Source organism: Hermetia illucens, chromosome 6 (genome assembly GCF_905115235.1).
Source record: "Hermetia illucens chromosome 6, iHerIll2.2.curated.20191125, whole genome shotgun sequence".
In the NCBI taxonomy this organism is placed as follows: domain Eukaryota; kingdom Metazoa; phylum Arthropoda; class Insecta; order Diptera; family Stratiomyidae; genus Hermetia; species Hermetia illucens.
The window spans coordinates 16,796,847-16,810,843 of record NC_051854.1 but is presented as its reverse complement, the minus strand read 5'-3'; the positions used below and the strand labels follow the sequence as shown (position 1 = coordinate 16,810,843).

General features: G+C 44.1%; 1 protein-coding gene across 1 annotated transcript in view; it reads right to left on the bottom strand.

Annotated features, from left to right (window-relative positions):
* LOC119660549 (transmembrane protein 26) overlaps positions 1–10,294 on the bottom strand; it is a 78,843-nt gene extending 68,549 nt beyond the window's left edge. Inside the window, exon 1 of the mRNA XM_038069189.1 lies at positions 9,626–10,294. The gene's annotated coding sequence lies outside the window, so the exon portion shown is untranslated. The remainder of the gene's footprint in view (positions 1–9,625) is intronic.
* Between the last annotated feature and the right edge of the window lie 3,703 nt (positions 10,295–13,997).

Sequence of the window (13,997 nt, the reverse complement as noted above, 5' to 3'; positions counted from 1 at the left end):
AAACGCCTGCAGAACCAACAACAACAGCTCTACTACCAAACCCTATCAACACCTCGACATGGTGGCCGCTGGGAGCTCTTTTTTAACAAAAAGCTGCAGACGGAGAAGGATGAAGGCGAGTGTCCCGCGCCAAAAACGGGACAAAATTCTACCAACTGGTCCTCCAGATTGGGGGTTGGGTAGGGCTGACAACCTAACACGGAAAACCAAAGTTACGAAGCCACAGAAGGAGTCTCGGACAGGATGGACTTTACAACGACGAGCCCGACAACGACAACGGAATAAGGATTTGCGCATTTTCTCATGGAAGGTGCGCTCCCGATTCCGTAGCCTACACAATGACGAAATCTATGAGCGATACCATGACCGTCCGGTTGTGGATAAAATCCGGCTCAATAGGTTACTTATTCCGTATGGATGAAGATGATCCCACCCGGAGAGTCTATAAGGGCAATATCTATGGTAGAAAAAGAAGACGAGGCATACCCTGCCTGAGATGGAGCGATGGCGTGGGCCAGGACGCCAGAAAGCTTTTAGGGATATCGAATTGGTGGACCTCGGCACAAAACCGGGATGTCTGGAGTTCCTTATTAAGGCAGGCCTAGACCGGATGCCTGTTGTTGCGCCGTTGATGATGATGAGGGTGCGCTCCCTGTACAGAAATGGAGCTGCCAACCAACTAGCCGATACCCAGCCCCAATATAGGGCTGATATATGTAATGATAACGGACTGCGGATTTTTCAGTTAGCAGCATTGCACGAAATGGTTGTGGAAAGTACCTGGTTTGCGCGAAAAATGGTCCTCTCCAGACGGGACCACTTTCAACCAAATTGAACACGTGCTAATTGGACGCCGCCACCTCTCAGCAATGATGAATGTGACAACATATAGGGGGCCAATATAGACTCGAATCGCTGTCTCGTTCTCATAGTGCTCCGGGCTCGAATTACATACAACACCACATATTATCCCCTCTGACAATCAGGTGAGAGTGAATAATGAAGTCATTCATTGCAACATTTATAAGGGGGAGATGGATGCCGCAATAACCACAATCAATAGAAATGCTGGAGATGAAGCATCAACAAATGATCTTTACAACCACCTGAAGAACGTTATCATTCCTACAGCCACAAACATACTTGGCCCCAGCCACAAGAAAAGTCGGAACGGCTGGTTTGACGATGAATGTAAACTAGCAACGGAACGGAAGAATGCCACATACCGAGTAATATTGCATTCTCAAAGAACGCGCAGAGACCTATCAAGAACTCCGTCGAACGGAGAAGCGATTTCACAGACGGAAGAAAGAAGCCTGGAAGAACCAACAGGTCTGTGTCGAAAAGTACAGGGAGCAAGCGCACCAGGCACGCAAGTTGTACCAACAAGTCAGCAGAATGAAGCCTTATACACCTCGATGCTCATCCTGCCGAGACAAAGAGGGAAATCTGATTTCCGATAGAATGGGCATATTGGAGCGATGAGTTGAATATTTTGATAAACTGCTCAACAACCGAAATATCGGCGATTTGAAGATCCTGCCAACTGAAAACGACGGACACCAGGCGACCAAGCATAGAAGAAACAGTCCGTGCTATCCACCATAAGTCGCCAGGAGCCGATGGAATTACAGCCGAACTGGTTAAATATGGAAAAGACCAACTGTACCAGGCGGCTCACTAACTTATACTCAAGGTGTGGGACAGCGGGCCAGTGTCTGACGACTGGCAAATTGGCATTATCTATCTCATACCTAAAAAGGGGGATACAACGCAGTGCAGCAATTATAAAGGTATCCCGTTGCTGAGTATCGTTTATAAAATATTCTCTGCTATCTTGTTAGGTCGGATAGCCTCATACGCCGAGAATATCATTGGCTCATACCAAAGAAGTTTCACTCCAGGCAAATCAGCAACACATCAGATTTTCTCTCTGCGGCAAGCGATGGAAAAACTGTTGGAATATGGTCATCAGTTACACCATCTTTTCATCAACTTCAAGGTCGCCTAGGATAGCATAGCCAGTGTAAAACTGTATACGGCCATGGAGGAATTCGGTATCCCGACGAAATTGACAAAATTGATTAGGCTGCCCCTGACTAATCTGTGAGGCCACATAAAAGCAGCAGGATCACTTTCGAGACCATTCGACATCAACAACACTCTAAGACAAGGGGTCTCGCTCACCCGAGATTATTACCCTGATTTCACTCAGGTACTCATTCACAGCTGAGTTGACTGGTATCCGACGTTAAATCACGATACAAATCTCACTGCCACTAGTGAGGTTCGAACCGCGGCCTTCCGTACGACAGCCTTGTGCTCTAACCACGCAGCTATCCGGACACTGCCTATCATGCATCCTCTGTAACCTGGCGCTGAAAAAAGTACTCCACGATGCTGAGTCCACCGAGGCAAGGGAGGCGCATTGCTAAACAGTTGTCCAGTATGTAACCAAGATCATTCAGTGTTTAAACAGCACACGATTCCGAAACGCAAGGAAATGGTGAAGCAGTACAACCTGTGTTTCAATTGATCGCGAGTAGGCCACCAGACGGGGGACTGTAAATCGAACTCACGGTGCAAGGATTCTCAAGCAGTACATCATACTAGGCTGCATGGGACCAAGATTAGAGACCAGACCACACACAGATCGAGAGCAGCTCCGGCACTAGAATCATTCGAGGGAGAAACTGTTACGCATGCAAGCAACAGCATCAACACTACATTACTTCCGACCGCAAGGGTCACAGTGATACCAAACGGTGAAATGGTTGTGCTTTTCTGGATCATGGCTCCCAAGAAAACTTTATCACTAAAAGGGCTGTGCGGCAGCTCAACTTGAAGTAACAAAAAACCGATATGCAAATTCAAGAAGTTCCAGGAGGCCACCAGAAATCATGCTTCGTCAATCAAGCCCCAATCACATTGCTACCAACTACAGCGGAGGATAGTTTGCACAACATGCTAAAGCGCTGGGGAGTAGAGGAGATTCAGATGGCCCCCAAGTTATCAAGAGACGCGCACAAGTATGAGGCTCACTACGCCGCAACATATGGAAGGATTCATGATGGAAAATTCCTGCCACTGAATTGTAGTCCGTCAACTCTTGGTGAGTCGACTGATCAGCCAACAAGGCTCGCAATCGAAGCCCAACTCAGTCGAAACGAATGACTTCAAAAGGAATATCGGAAAGGCATGCAGGAATATCTTGAGCAAAATCACATGGAGTTGGTCCCAAAACAGGAGTTCAACCAGTTAGTATCGTACTATTTGCCATATCATTCGGTTATAAAAGAATCTAGTTCTACGACAAAGGTGGGAATTGTCTTTGATGTATCAGGAAAAACAAGCCAGGCAAATCTATATAAATGACATTATGAGAGTTGGGCCTGTGGAACAAGAGGATTTATACACAATGCTAATACAGCGGGGGTGGCACAAATACGTCTTTACCGCCGATATCAGATGTATGTACTGGCAAATTTTGTTGGATAAAAGTCAGTGGGACCTCCAACGCATCTTATGGTGCAACAGCCCACAGGAACTAATCAAAACATATTGCCTCAAAACAGCGACAATCGGGACAGCCTCCGCACCATACTTAGCAACGAAAACGATGTTGGATCGTTAGCTGATTGCGAAATCAAACGTTACCCTGTAGGAGGTAAATTATTACGGGAAAATTTTATGCTGACCATCTGCTAGAAGGCGCAGATTCAATAATTCGCTTGCCCTGACATCGTATACGGTCTACCAGGTAAAGCGAAAGGGATAGATGACCAAGCGTGGTTGTCATCCGACACAAGCGAAGTCAAAACATTAGGGGAACAATGGTGCTCCAAATCAGACACCTTTGAATTCAAGGCTTATAACTTTGCGGATACAGCTTGTCTCGTTTCCTACAAAGAGGAAAATAACTAGTGAAACAGCTCAAATCTTGGTTCCTAGGGGTTGGCTCGCCCCCGTCGTAATCACAGCAAAAATCATGCTACAAAGGCTGTGGCTGAAACAAATAGGTTGGACGACCAAGTGCCTTTTCACATAGCAGAACAGTGAGTAGCCTTTCAGCCAGGACTCAAAGATTGTATCAAGATCATGCTCCCACGGTGAGTGAAACTATCCCAGCCAACGACCAACATGCAAATTCACGTGTTTGGCGACGCATCCGAAATGGCTTACGCAGCGTGCATCTACTTAAGAATCGTCAGTGAATTTGGCATACATGTATCGCTACTAACTGCGAAAATCGGAATGGCACCCATCAAGAAGATCACTTTGCCGCGACTGGAGTGATGCAGGGCAGCACTTCTCTCCAGACTCATCGAGAAAATCATGCCTATTTTACCAAACTCCCCAGCAGAGGTTCATGCGTGGATAGATTCAAGGATCGTTCTGGATGGGATTCATTTCACAGGCTTACTCATAGACAGGGCACACAAAGAAACTTTATACGGAGGAATACAACTTGCCCTTTCTCACCCCCGAACCAAATACTGGATTGTTAAATGACGACAAACAATAAGAAATCGCTTTCGTCATTGCATCACGCATTTATCAGGTTGTCCACAAAGTTTTCGCACAAATCAAAGACAGAATTCAGCAGATAAGTTTATAAAAACCTTTAATTATTTAATCTAATATATAATTGCCTCCATTAGATACGACTTCCCTCCATCTATCGGGCAACTTCAAAATCCCCCCTCTATAAAACTCTTCCCCCTTCCCCTCAAAGTACGTGCGAAGTGCACTTTGGAGGTCAGCTTCAGAAGTCATTTTTTTACCATCCAGAAAATGTTGGAGGGACCTGAACAAATGGTAATCAGAAGGAGCAAGGTCGGGACTATACGCAGGATGACTCAAAACTTCCCAGCCAAGCTCACTCAATTTTCGCTGAGTAGTTAAAGATGTATGCGGCCGGGCGTTATCATGATGAAAGACAATATTTCGCCTGTTGACCAATGCTGGTCGTTTCGAACGTAGCTGGGTGTTTAATCTGTCGAGCTGCTCGCAGTACTTATCGGCGGTAATGGTCTCGTTTGGTCCCAAAAGCTCGTAGTGTATGGGGCTACGAACGTCCCACCATATACTGAGCATTCGCTTCTGCTGATGAATAGACGGCTTTGCTACCGATGGACCCGGTTGATCTCGATGAGTGTAGGCTCGTTTCTTCGCTACGTTTTCGTACACAATCCATTTCTCATCGCCAGTTACCAATCGATTCAAAAAAGGGTCGTTTTCGTTCCGTAAAAGGTTAGCGGAGCAAATTCTCACTCTATCGGCCAGATTTCGCTCAGTCAGTTCGTGCGGTACCCACTTTGTGCTCTTCAAAACATATCCAAGACGCGTAATGGCTACTGCTACTCCTGATTTTGATACACCGAGATCCTCTGCAAGCACACGTGTCGAAAGAAAAGGATTCGCTTCCAGTTTGTTGCGCAGGATATCGTCGTCAATCGTATAGGGTCTTCCTGAGCGAGGTTCATCTTCAAGTGTCAGGTCTCCGCTGTAGAATTTTTCGAACCAATCGTAAACTGTCCTGCGCTTTACCTTTCCTTCTCCGAATACCTTCGACAAATTTTCAATCGCCTTCGGCACCTTCGTCCCCATTTGAAACTCGTACAAAATGCAATGACGAAAATGTACTTTGTCGAATTCCATGTTTATCCTTGAATATCCTTCACAACACTGATCCTTCAAGGATAATTTACCATGCATTTTATAGTTAGGACTCTGACCTTTCCATTGGGATATCACATGTTGTACCTGCTGTTTTGGTTTGTCTGCTAATTGCTTTTTAATTGTCACATTAATATTTGTGCGAAAACTTTGTGGACAACCTGATACTTACAGGCAGGACGGTCATACTCAGCTCATGGGTGATCCTTCTCGGAGTATTGATTATGAAGACCCACTAGATGTCAGAAGAAACAATCGGAAAGGCGGTACGACAGAAAAAGTGTACACAGCTGTGTTTGTGTATTTCGCTACCAAGGCCACCCACCTCGAACGAGTGAGTCACCTGGCAAGCGACGGCCTAATAGCAGCAATCCCTCGTTTCATAGCTCGCAGAGGAGTATGCAGCATATAGCAACAATGGACGAAACATGATCAAGACCTCTCGGCAGCTTCAAAGTTTCGGCGAACGCGTTACTCAGTAACATGACCGAATCGAAAAGAAACTCGGATATGGGCGCATTCCGTGGCACTTCATTCCACCCAAGGACTCCACACTTCGGTGGGCTGTGGGAGAGTGCAGTAAAATCGACAAAGTTTCATCTCAAACGAATAATGGACAATGCTGCGTTCACTAGTGAAAAAGTGGACACAGCTCTCGAATGTTTGAACTTTCATCTGTTATGAAAAATAACTGACGATCCGGAAGATCAGGAATTTCTAATTCCGAACCACTTCTTAATGGGAAACACAACCATAATGATGCCTGACAACCGCCCGTTCACGAAATCAGACTGAAGACACAGATGGAACCTGGTCCAGGAAAAGATTCACCATTTCTGGAAGGCCTGGTCAAGCGAATACTTGTCCACAATGAATTCCCGAAATAAGTGGAAAAAGACACAAATTACTGATAAAATAGGGTTTATTGGTTATCATAAAGGATGACTTCTTTCCACCTACCAAATAGAGTAACACGTTTCCAGGAGCTGATGGCTGGGTCAGAGTAGCAGACGTAAAAACTCAAGATAGTATAGTTAGAAGACCCATCACGAAACTTTGCCTACTACCTCTCCAGCACGAGAGTCAGGAGACTACCGATGACCCCAAGAAGTCAAAAAATCGAACAACCAACCGAGCAATGTCCATCCTAATCAATAAACCATTCACCTGGTGGTGACTGACAATTGCAAATTTAATTAGCGTGCTCCGGATTACGGGAGCCTAGGAAATACGGTGCAATATTACCATCTTCGAGCCCTAACAAATGGCTCTTCATATTAGGTGATCTGCACCGTGTCCGCCATTAATGAATGTCTTTCATTTAAGGGTGATTGGTGAAGGCTGCCTCCAGCTGCGTGTTGCAGCATCAAACCTTCAACGGCTTCACAGTCCATAACAACAGTAAGTCACAGCACAGGCCTTATGGTGCCGCAGTGGGACAGCACCCCGCTCTCACTACACGACAAATCAAAGATTCGAATTTCCATCTTAAACCCCGCCTGGATTCAACAGAATTTTACGGACTTGATCGAATCCGTCCAGGATTTGCAGAAGCAGCAAGTCGTGATCACTTCAACCAATCCCCACGACACCTACAAGAACATTTCATTAAGATTAATTTTCTTGATTTTATGATAATTGTCAGCGTAATTTCAATTTTGATTTGGAAACTTGTTAGGCATAAAAGAGCTACAGCTAATCCATTATTAAAAATCACGCTAGCAAGGGATGAAGAGAGTTCACCCAAATTAGAGCCATAATAATCATTTCAAAACAACCCTTGAAGTTCTCATTTTCCAAGCTGATTAGCAGTATTTCACAATTGTGATATCTAATTCAATAAAAGAGTCCTGCGGCGTTTACAGGCTGCCTTCCCCGCAGAGTAGAACTCACAAAAGTTTTTGTTGATCTTCGAGCCGTTTGGTGAACCAACATCCTATAAACCTATCTGTCTTCTTAACAAAATAGGCAAGGTTCTCGAGCGGATAATATATAACTAGTAAGTGATAGGGGCGGTTATTTATCAAATAGACAGTTTGGCTTCCCGGAGGTTCGGTCACTTTTTGATGATACTAAAGCGGTTATTGAGATAAGAAGCAAAGTTATGAAGGGTGCTACGTACTGATTCTTGACATCAAGAATGTGCTCAATTCTGTAGGACGTTATCATCGAAATCTTAATGGCGAGACAAATGTGAAGCTTTATACTAAGTATAATTTTCGACTACTCCGAAAGTGAATTCTACTCTACTATTCGGGCAAGCGTCGAAGACGTACAATATAACAGCAGGGTTTCTGCAGGGGTCTGATCTCAGTCCCCTGTAGTGGAACATAAATTATCATAGCATTCTATAGTTCCCAGTACCTAGACAAGCTGTTGTCGTGGGGCTCGCAGATGGCGCGGGGAGATTAGCAGCGACCACGAGCTCGATATTAATAAAGATGCTTCCATATATAGGTAATGCGACACACAACCGACGATTACTCCTATCGTGAACCGTCAGGTCTGTGAATGTGACTATAAGCGCTGATCACCTATCAGAAAATCGCTGATAGCGTCAAGACGCATTTCGCTAAGCACTCTCCGTACATGTTGCACATACCCAACAACATCTATGAGATAATATCCCTAATTCAGGGGAAAATCCAGTGGTCCTATTCGTGAAGTGGAAAGGGTTACAGCGTGCAATGGGATAGTTGCAACAATGAAATGGATGCCCCAGCGACTAAAAGAAGCAACAGCGGAATGGAGGTATAGAAGGAAAGCTACTACAATGAACTCCACGCAAAGCAGTAGTTTGTAAACGAGGTCATTGCAGGAGGATCCAGAGCGGAATCCAGCCTGTTCTCTGCTTTCAAGATGTTTTTAATGCAATCCAGAATAATATTAGCTCTGATCTTTGCGAAGACAGGAAACACATAAATACCACTCCAATTCTTGCGCTCAAGGCAGGTTCTTTTCTTCGCAACCTTCACCATCAGCCTTGTTCCACCCGCCGGAAAAGATGTCAGATACCCAAGATTTACGGATCAGTGGAAGAAACAGCTCTACAGAGACTCTAGATGCGCTACAATGAACAGTTCCGGAGGAAAACCGTCGTATTCTTCGTGAAACTGCCACCTTATTTTTTAAACTGGTCATCGTCGTGGATGCTAAGTCTACGACCAACATCCCTCACAGGCCCATCGAGAGACTAAAGAAGACATTATTATTTGCAGCAGCTGTTGCGTCCCCGATTAGCACACGCTACGTTACATTTCGTCGAATTTGCCGCAATATTGGAGCTTAAGTGCATCGCGTTCGCTGCACACCGATAATAAGAGCCTTCAGTTCCCTATCTATACTCCTCAAGTCGTGGCAGTCAACCAAAATTATCCGGGGAGCTGTTCAAAATGTTTGTCTCGCGGTTAGGAAAATAGTTTTCCTAATTCCGAATGACAGTTGGGTTCCGAACTTTGAGGGTTGAACGTCCCTACATCTGGGAGAAGATGTCGATGCAATAGGCAAATGAAACAACCATAAGGTGATGATCTTGCTCGAGACCAATGACAGAGCCTCTCTTGCAAAAGACAACTCGCACTGTTCTCAGGAAGGAAGGGGTCAGAATGATTGACAACACGAGCCGCGGTTGGTAACTGATCCTGCCCCGATACGTAATACAGTAAAGGCAATCCGGCGGGTTGAAAAGACAAAACCCTGCATCAACTGAGTTTTATATTACTCAAAACCCCAAGTCTGTATTTCCAAAGGTATGCCAAAGTTTTTTTTGGGTTTTAGACAGCTTTTATGATGATCAGTTGTGTAGATTACAGACATACCTTTCAAGGAAACCATGCAGCGACTAATTGCATTTCTATTGACTCCATAATAGTTAAGTCGTGAGTTTGTCATAAAATATATCAGACAGAGCAAATGAAAATAGTAAACATGGAATAGATGTACTTACGGTGCTTGGAGACTGATAAATCCTTGTTGTCTGATCGCTGTCCACAGCACACTCAGCCCACACAACAGTTTGTTTTAGGATAATTGAGAAAGTTTTGATATTTATTACGGTCGACACTTCTCGCACTTTGGAAACGATCCTACCGAAGGAATATTCGCGCCAGCCAATACCATCCTTTATCTCGTATCACTCAAATCCGAAAGATAGCCCCAGTTTAGTTGGAAATGTAGCATCAGAAATAGGTGGCAATCGAGAGTTTATGACTTAACTACACAAGACGAAAGTAAGCCACACGATAATTCCGCACGAGCGCACCATCGTCCTGATTTAGGAAAGGGGAGAATCTGATGAAGAGATAAGACACAATCGAAAAAAAATCCGGGATTTAATGAAACGAGTATCTTATGCACTGGCAACGAATACCGACGGATAACTAACCAAAATTTGTTAAGGCACAAGAAAAGTTACACGCGATTCCGCGATCCCGAATTCCCTGAACGAATATTTAGGGGTTGTTTCATTTTTAGACTCTTTTAAGCAGAGAATACTCCCGGAAAATAGTTCACTAACTCACTGGCTAAGTGATCAGCGCGTGCATCGACATGCAATTCCGGCACATGGTGGGACCGCAAAAATTGTTTATTGCAATAAACCAGTTCTGCGTTTATGGGGAAACTCTGGAAATGAGAAAATATCACTTTCATCACTTTTATTCTTTCATTATTATATTTACGAATTAAATGTTCACAATTATTTTATTATAATCAGTTTAAATTTGATAAAAATCTAGAACAAATTTCCAAAGCTGCTGTTGGACTGCGCGACCAAAACCAACTGACCAAAACGAGTTTCACGCCTGCATGCGGAGTGATCTTTCTACGAGTTATCAGTGGCATCAAAGGGTGACTAGATGCAAACTTCCAAAGAATGAATTACTTCAAGAAATTATCAAAATTATGCCCAGTTCCAAATGAGAAACTTCAAGGGTAGCGAAGTTAGCAAGTTTATTATTACCAAACGTGGTTGGGTTTCAACAAGAAGTTGTAAATCACTCTCCGGTGAAACTCCTCCAATAAACGTTGGAGCCATAACTAACGATAAATTCCATCTATTTGGCGAAATTTTGTTGTTGACCTTTTAGTTGAATACGAAAAATTCTTGTGTGAAAGGGATACGATACATCAAAGTTTAGCATCTTATGTTTGTGTTATCTTTCGAAAATAGGTCCAGAAAAATGTTATTGTTAACAGCAAAGACCGCTGCCAGCTAAGAAAGCCCATCCACTACATAGCAGAGCCGTTGTATGAATAAGCCCTGAAAGCAAGAATACACTCAAGATCTTCCCTACTTGTTGTAAGAGGTAACTAAAAGGGATAGAAATTTGTGGGCTACCAACTTGCTTTCAATTTTGAAACTTTATTGCTACCGAAACATCAAAAACGCTTCGAATAAAGACCGAACCCACCGCTACGACCTTTGGCTGCCGAAAACCGATCATGTTTGGTTTCTGGAATGTGCGGAGGCTCCTCGACAAAGGAGCGAAGATCCTCAGAATGCTTGCTTGCTTCAACGATATAAGCTAGATATTCTGGGCCTAAGGGAAGCAAAATGGTGGGATTCTGAAGAGCACTCCTCTCCCTCTTGCGGTAATCTAAGATCACAATTGTACAATGCTGTGCACCAAAGGACCCTTTCGATATAGTGGAGAAGGATGCTTTCTATGTGCAATTAAACGCAGTTCAGGGGAAGCCTCCTAAAAGTGACATTTGATGGGTGATCTGAATGCCATGGTGGCGCTGACAACCCCTTGCTCGCATATGTGATAGGGAAACACGGTCTCTGTAACCTTAACAATAATCGCGAGTAATTTGTGGATTTCTGTAATTTCTACTGTCGCGTTACTGGTAGAGTATTGTTCAAGTACTGAGTCTGACATAATGTCAGTCGAGTTTCAACTGGCCGATAACGTACGAGCAATCATATTAACCATTTTGCGGTCAGCAATAGATTTAAGAGTTTTCTCCGGGATGTGCGTGATAAGAGAGGCGCTGACATCGGCCTCGAAAGAGATCATCATCTGGTGGAGCTGGAAAGGCTTCCAACATAATAGGCATATTGGAGCGATGGGTTGAGTATTTTATCGAACGCTTAACAACAAAAATATCGGCGAGTTGGAGATCACGCCAACTGAAGACGACGGACAAATACTGCCACTATCAAACATGGAAAAACCAGTCGTGTAATTCATCGGCTTAAAAATCATAAGTCGCCAGTAGTCGATGGAATTCCAGTCGAACTGGTCAAACATGGAGGTGACCAACTGTACCAGGCAGCTCGCTAACTTATACTCAAGGTGTGGGATAGCGAATCAATGCTTGACGACACAAGGCATTATCTGCCCCATACATAAAAAGGGAGATATAGTGCACCACTATCATTTATAAAATATTCTCCGCTATCTTGCTAGGTCGGATAGGCACATACTCCCAGATCAGATTTTTTCTCTGCAGCAAGCGATAGAAAAACTGTTGGAATATGGCTATCAGTTACACCATCTTTTCATTGATTTCGCCTAGGATAGCATAGCCAAGGTAAAATTATACACGGTCATAGGTGAATTCGGAAATTGTTAAAATTGTCTAGGCTGACCCTGACTAATGTGTGAGACTAGATAAAAGCAGCAGGATCACTCTCGAGGCCATTCAACATCAACAACGGTCTAAGACAAGGGGGTGCCCTATCATGCGTCCTCTTTAACCTGGCCCTCGAGAAAGTGATCCGTGATGCTGAGGTAAATGCGAGGTGCACGATCCTCTTTAAGTCCACCCAACTGGACTATGCTGACGATATAGATATCATGAGAAAAACAAACCGATGTAAAATCGACCTTCATCGAGATCGAGCAGCCGGCGTGAAATTTCGGACTGCACATTAATGAAGGCAAGACGAAGTTCATGGTGGCAACGTCAGCGCCAAAAAACTAACAACATCGAATCCCATTGGTCAAAAGAAAAAAATAAAGATAGGAAACTACAACTTTGAGACCGTTGACAATTTCTCCTAAAAGCACAACCGATAACAGCTACGAAGATGAAATCCATGCACGGTTGTTGCCAGCCAATAGAACCTACTTCACCTTACAAAAACTGTTCCGCTCGAAACGTCTCACTATAAGGTCAAAACTCTTATTGTACAAAACTATGATCTTGTCAAACCTCATGTATTCCTCGGAGACCTGGGTTCTTAGCAAGAAAAATTGCGAACTCTTGACGTCGTTCGAGAGAAGAATTTTCCGAAGAATGTTTGACCCCCTACATAAGGATGGACGATTCCGTAGCCTACATAACGACGAAATCTATGCGCGATACCATGACCGTCAAGTTGTGGATAAAATCCTACTCAATAGGCTACGGTGGGAATATCTATGGTAGAAAGAGGAGACGAGGCAGTCCCTGCCTGAGATGGAACGATGGCGTAGGCCAGGACACCAGACAGCTTTTAGGGATATCCAATTGATGAACATAAAAATGGTGCTGACCCAGCCAGCAATGGATGGTTCAGCAAAATCGGGGTTGAATACGACCCAGGAAGACATCATAAATTTAGAATCAGGTCAATGGGGAGCAATAGTGTTGGACCACGAAACACGCGCAATGTGGGAATTGGAGTTGAAGGAGGCGACGACATGGTCCCACCACTGAGTAGAATGCAGGAGTTTGTGAAGCAACGCCTATTGATTATTGAGAATATCAGGCGCCATCGAGGATTCAAACAGTGTGAATCGAGAACAAAGGCTCTAAATACAACTTTTGGGAAGGCTCACAGTGGTATCAAACGGTAAAATGATTGTGCTAAGAGCACTTCTAGATCATCCTAAGAAAACTTTATCACTAAAAGGGCTGTGCGACAGCTCAACTTGAAGCACCAAAAAAGCGATATACAAGGATCAAGGAATCGAGAATAGGCCTGCAACAATTCTGGGGACAGTTAATTTCAACATTTCGCTAAGTCGCGGTAATAAACGAGTGGTGAACATTGAGGTACTAGTCATGGATTGCATTGTGAACTACCTGCCGACTTTGCACATTCTCAAAAATAATTGGATACATCTAAGTGGTCTCGGCCTAGAAGACCCAGATTATCACTGACCGGCCGATTTGACATGTTGTTGGGAGCCTTCCAACTGCCACATATGCTATTGCCTGGGGTCATCATCGGACCACCAGCCACTCCAATCGTTTAAGAAATCACATTGGATTGGATCCTTTCAGGAGGAGTCCAAGGCCACCAGAAATTGAGCTTCATCAGCCAACCCCCAAGCACATTTCAATCAATTACAGCAGAGGATAGTTTGCACAACATGCTAAAGCGC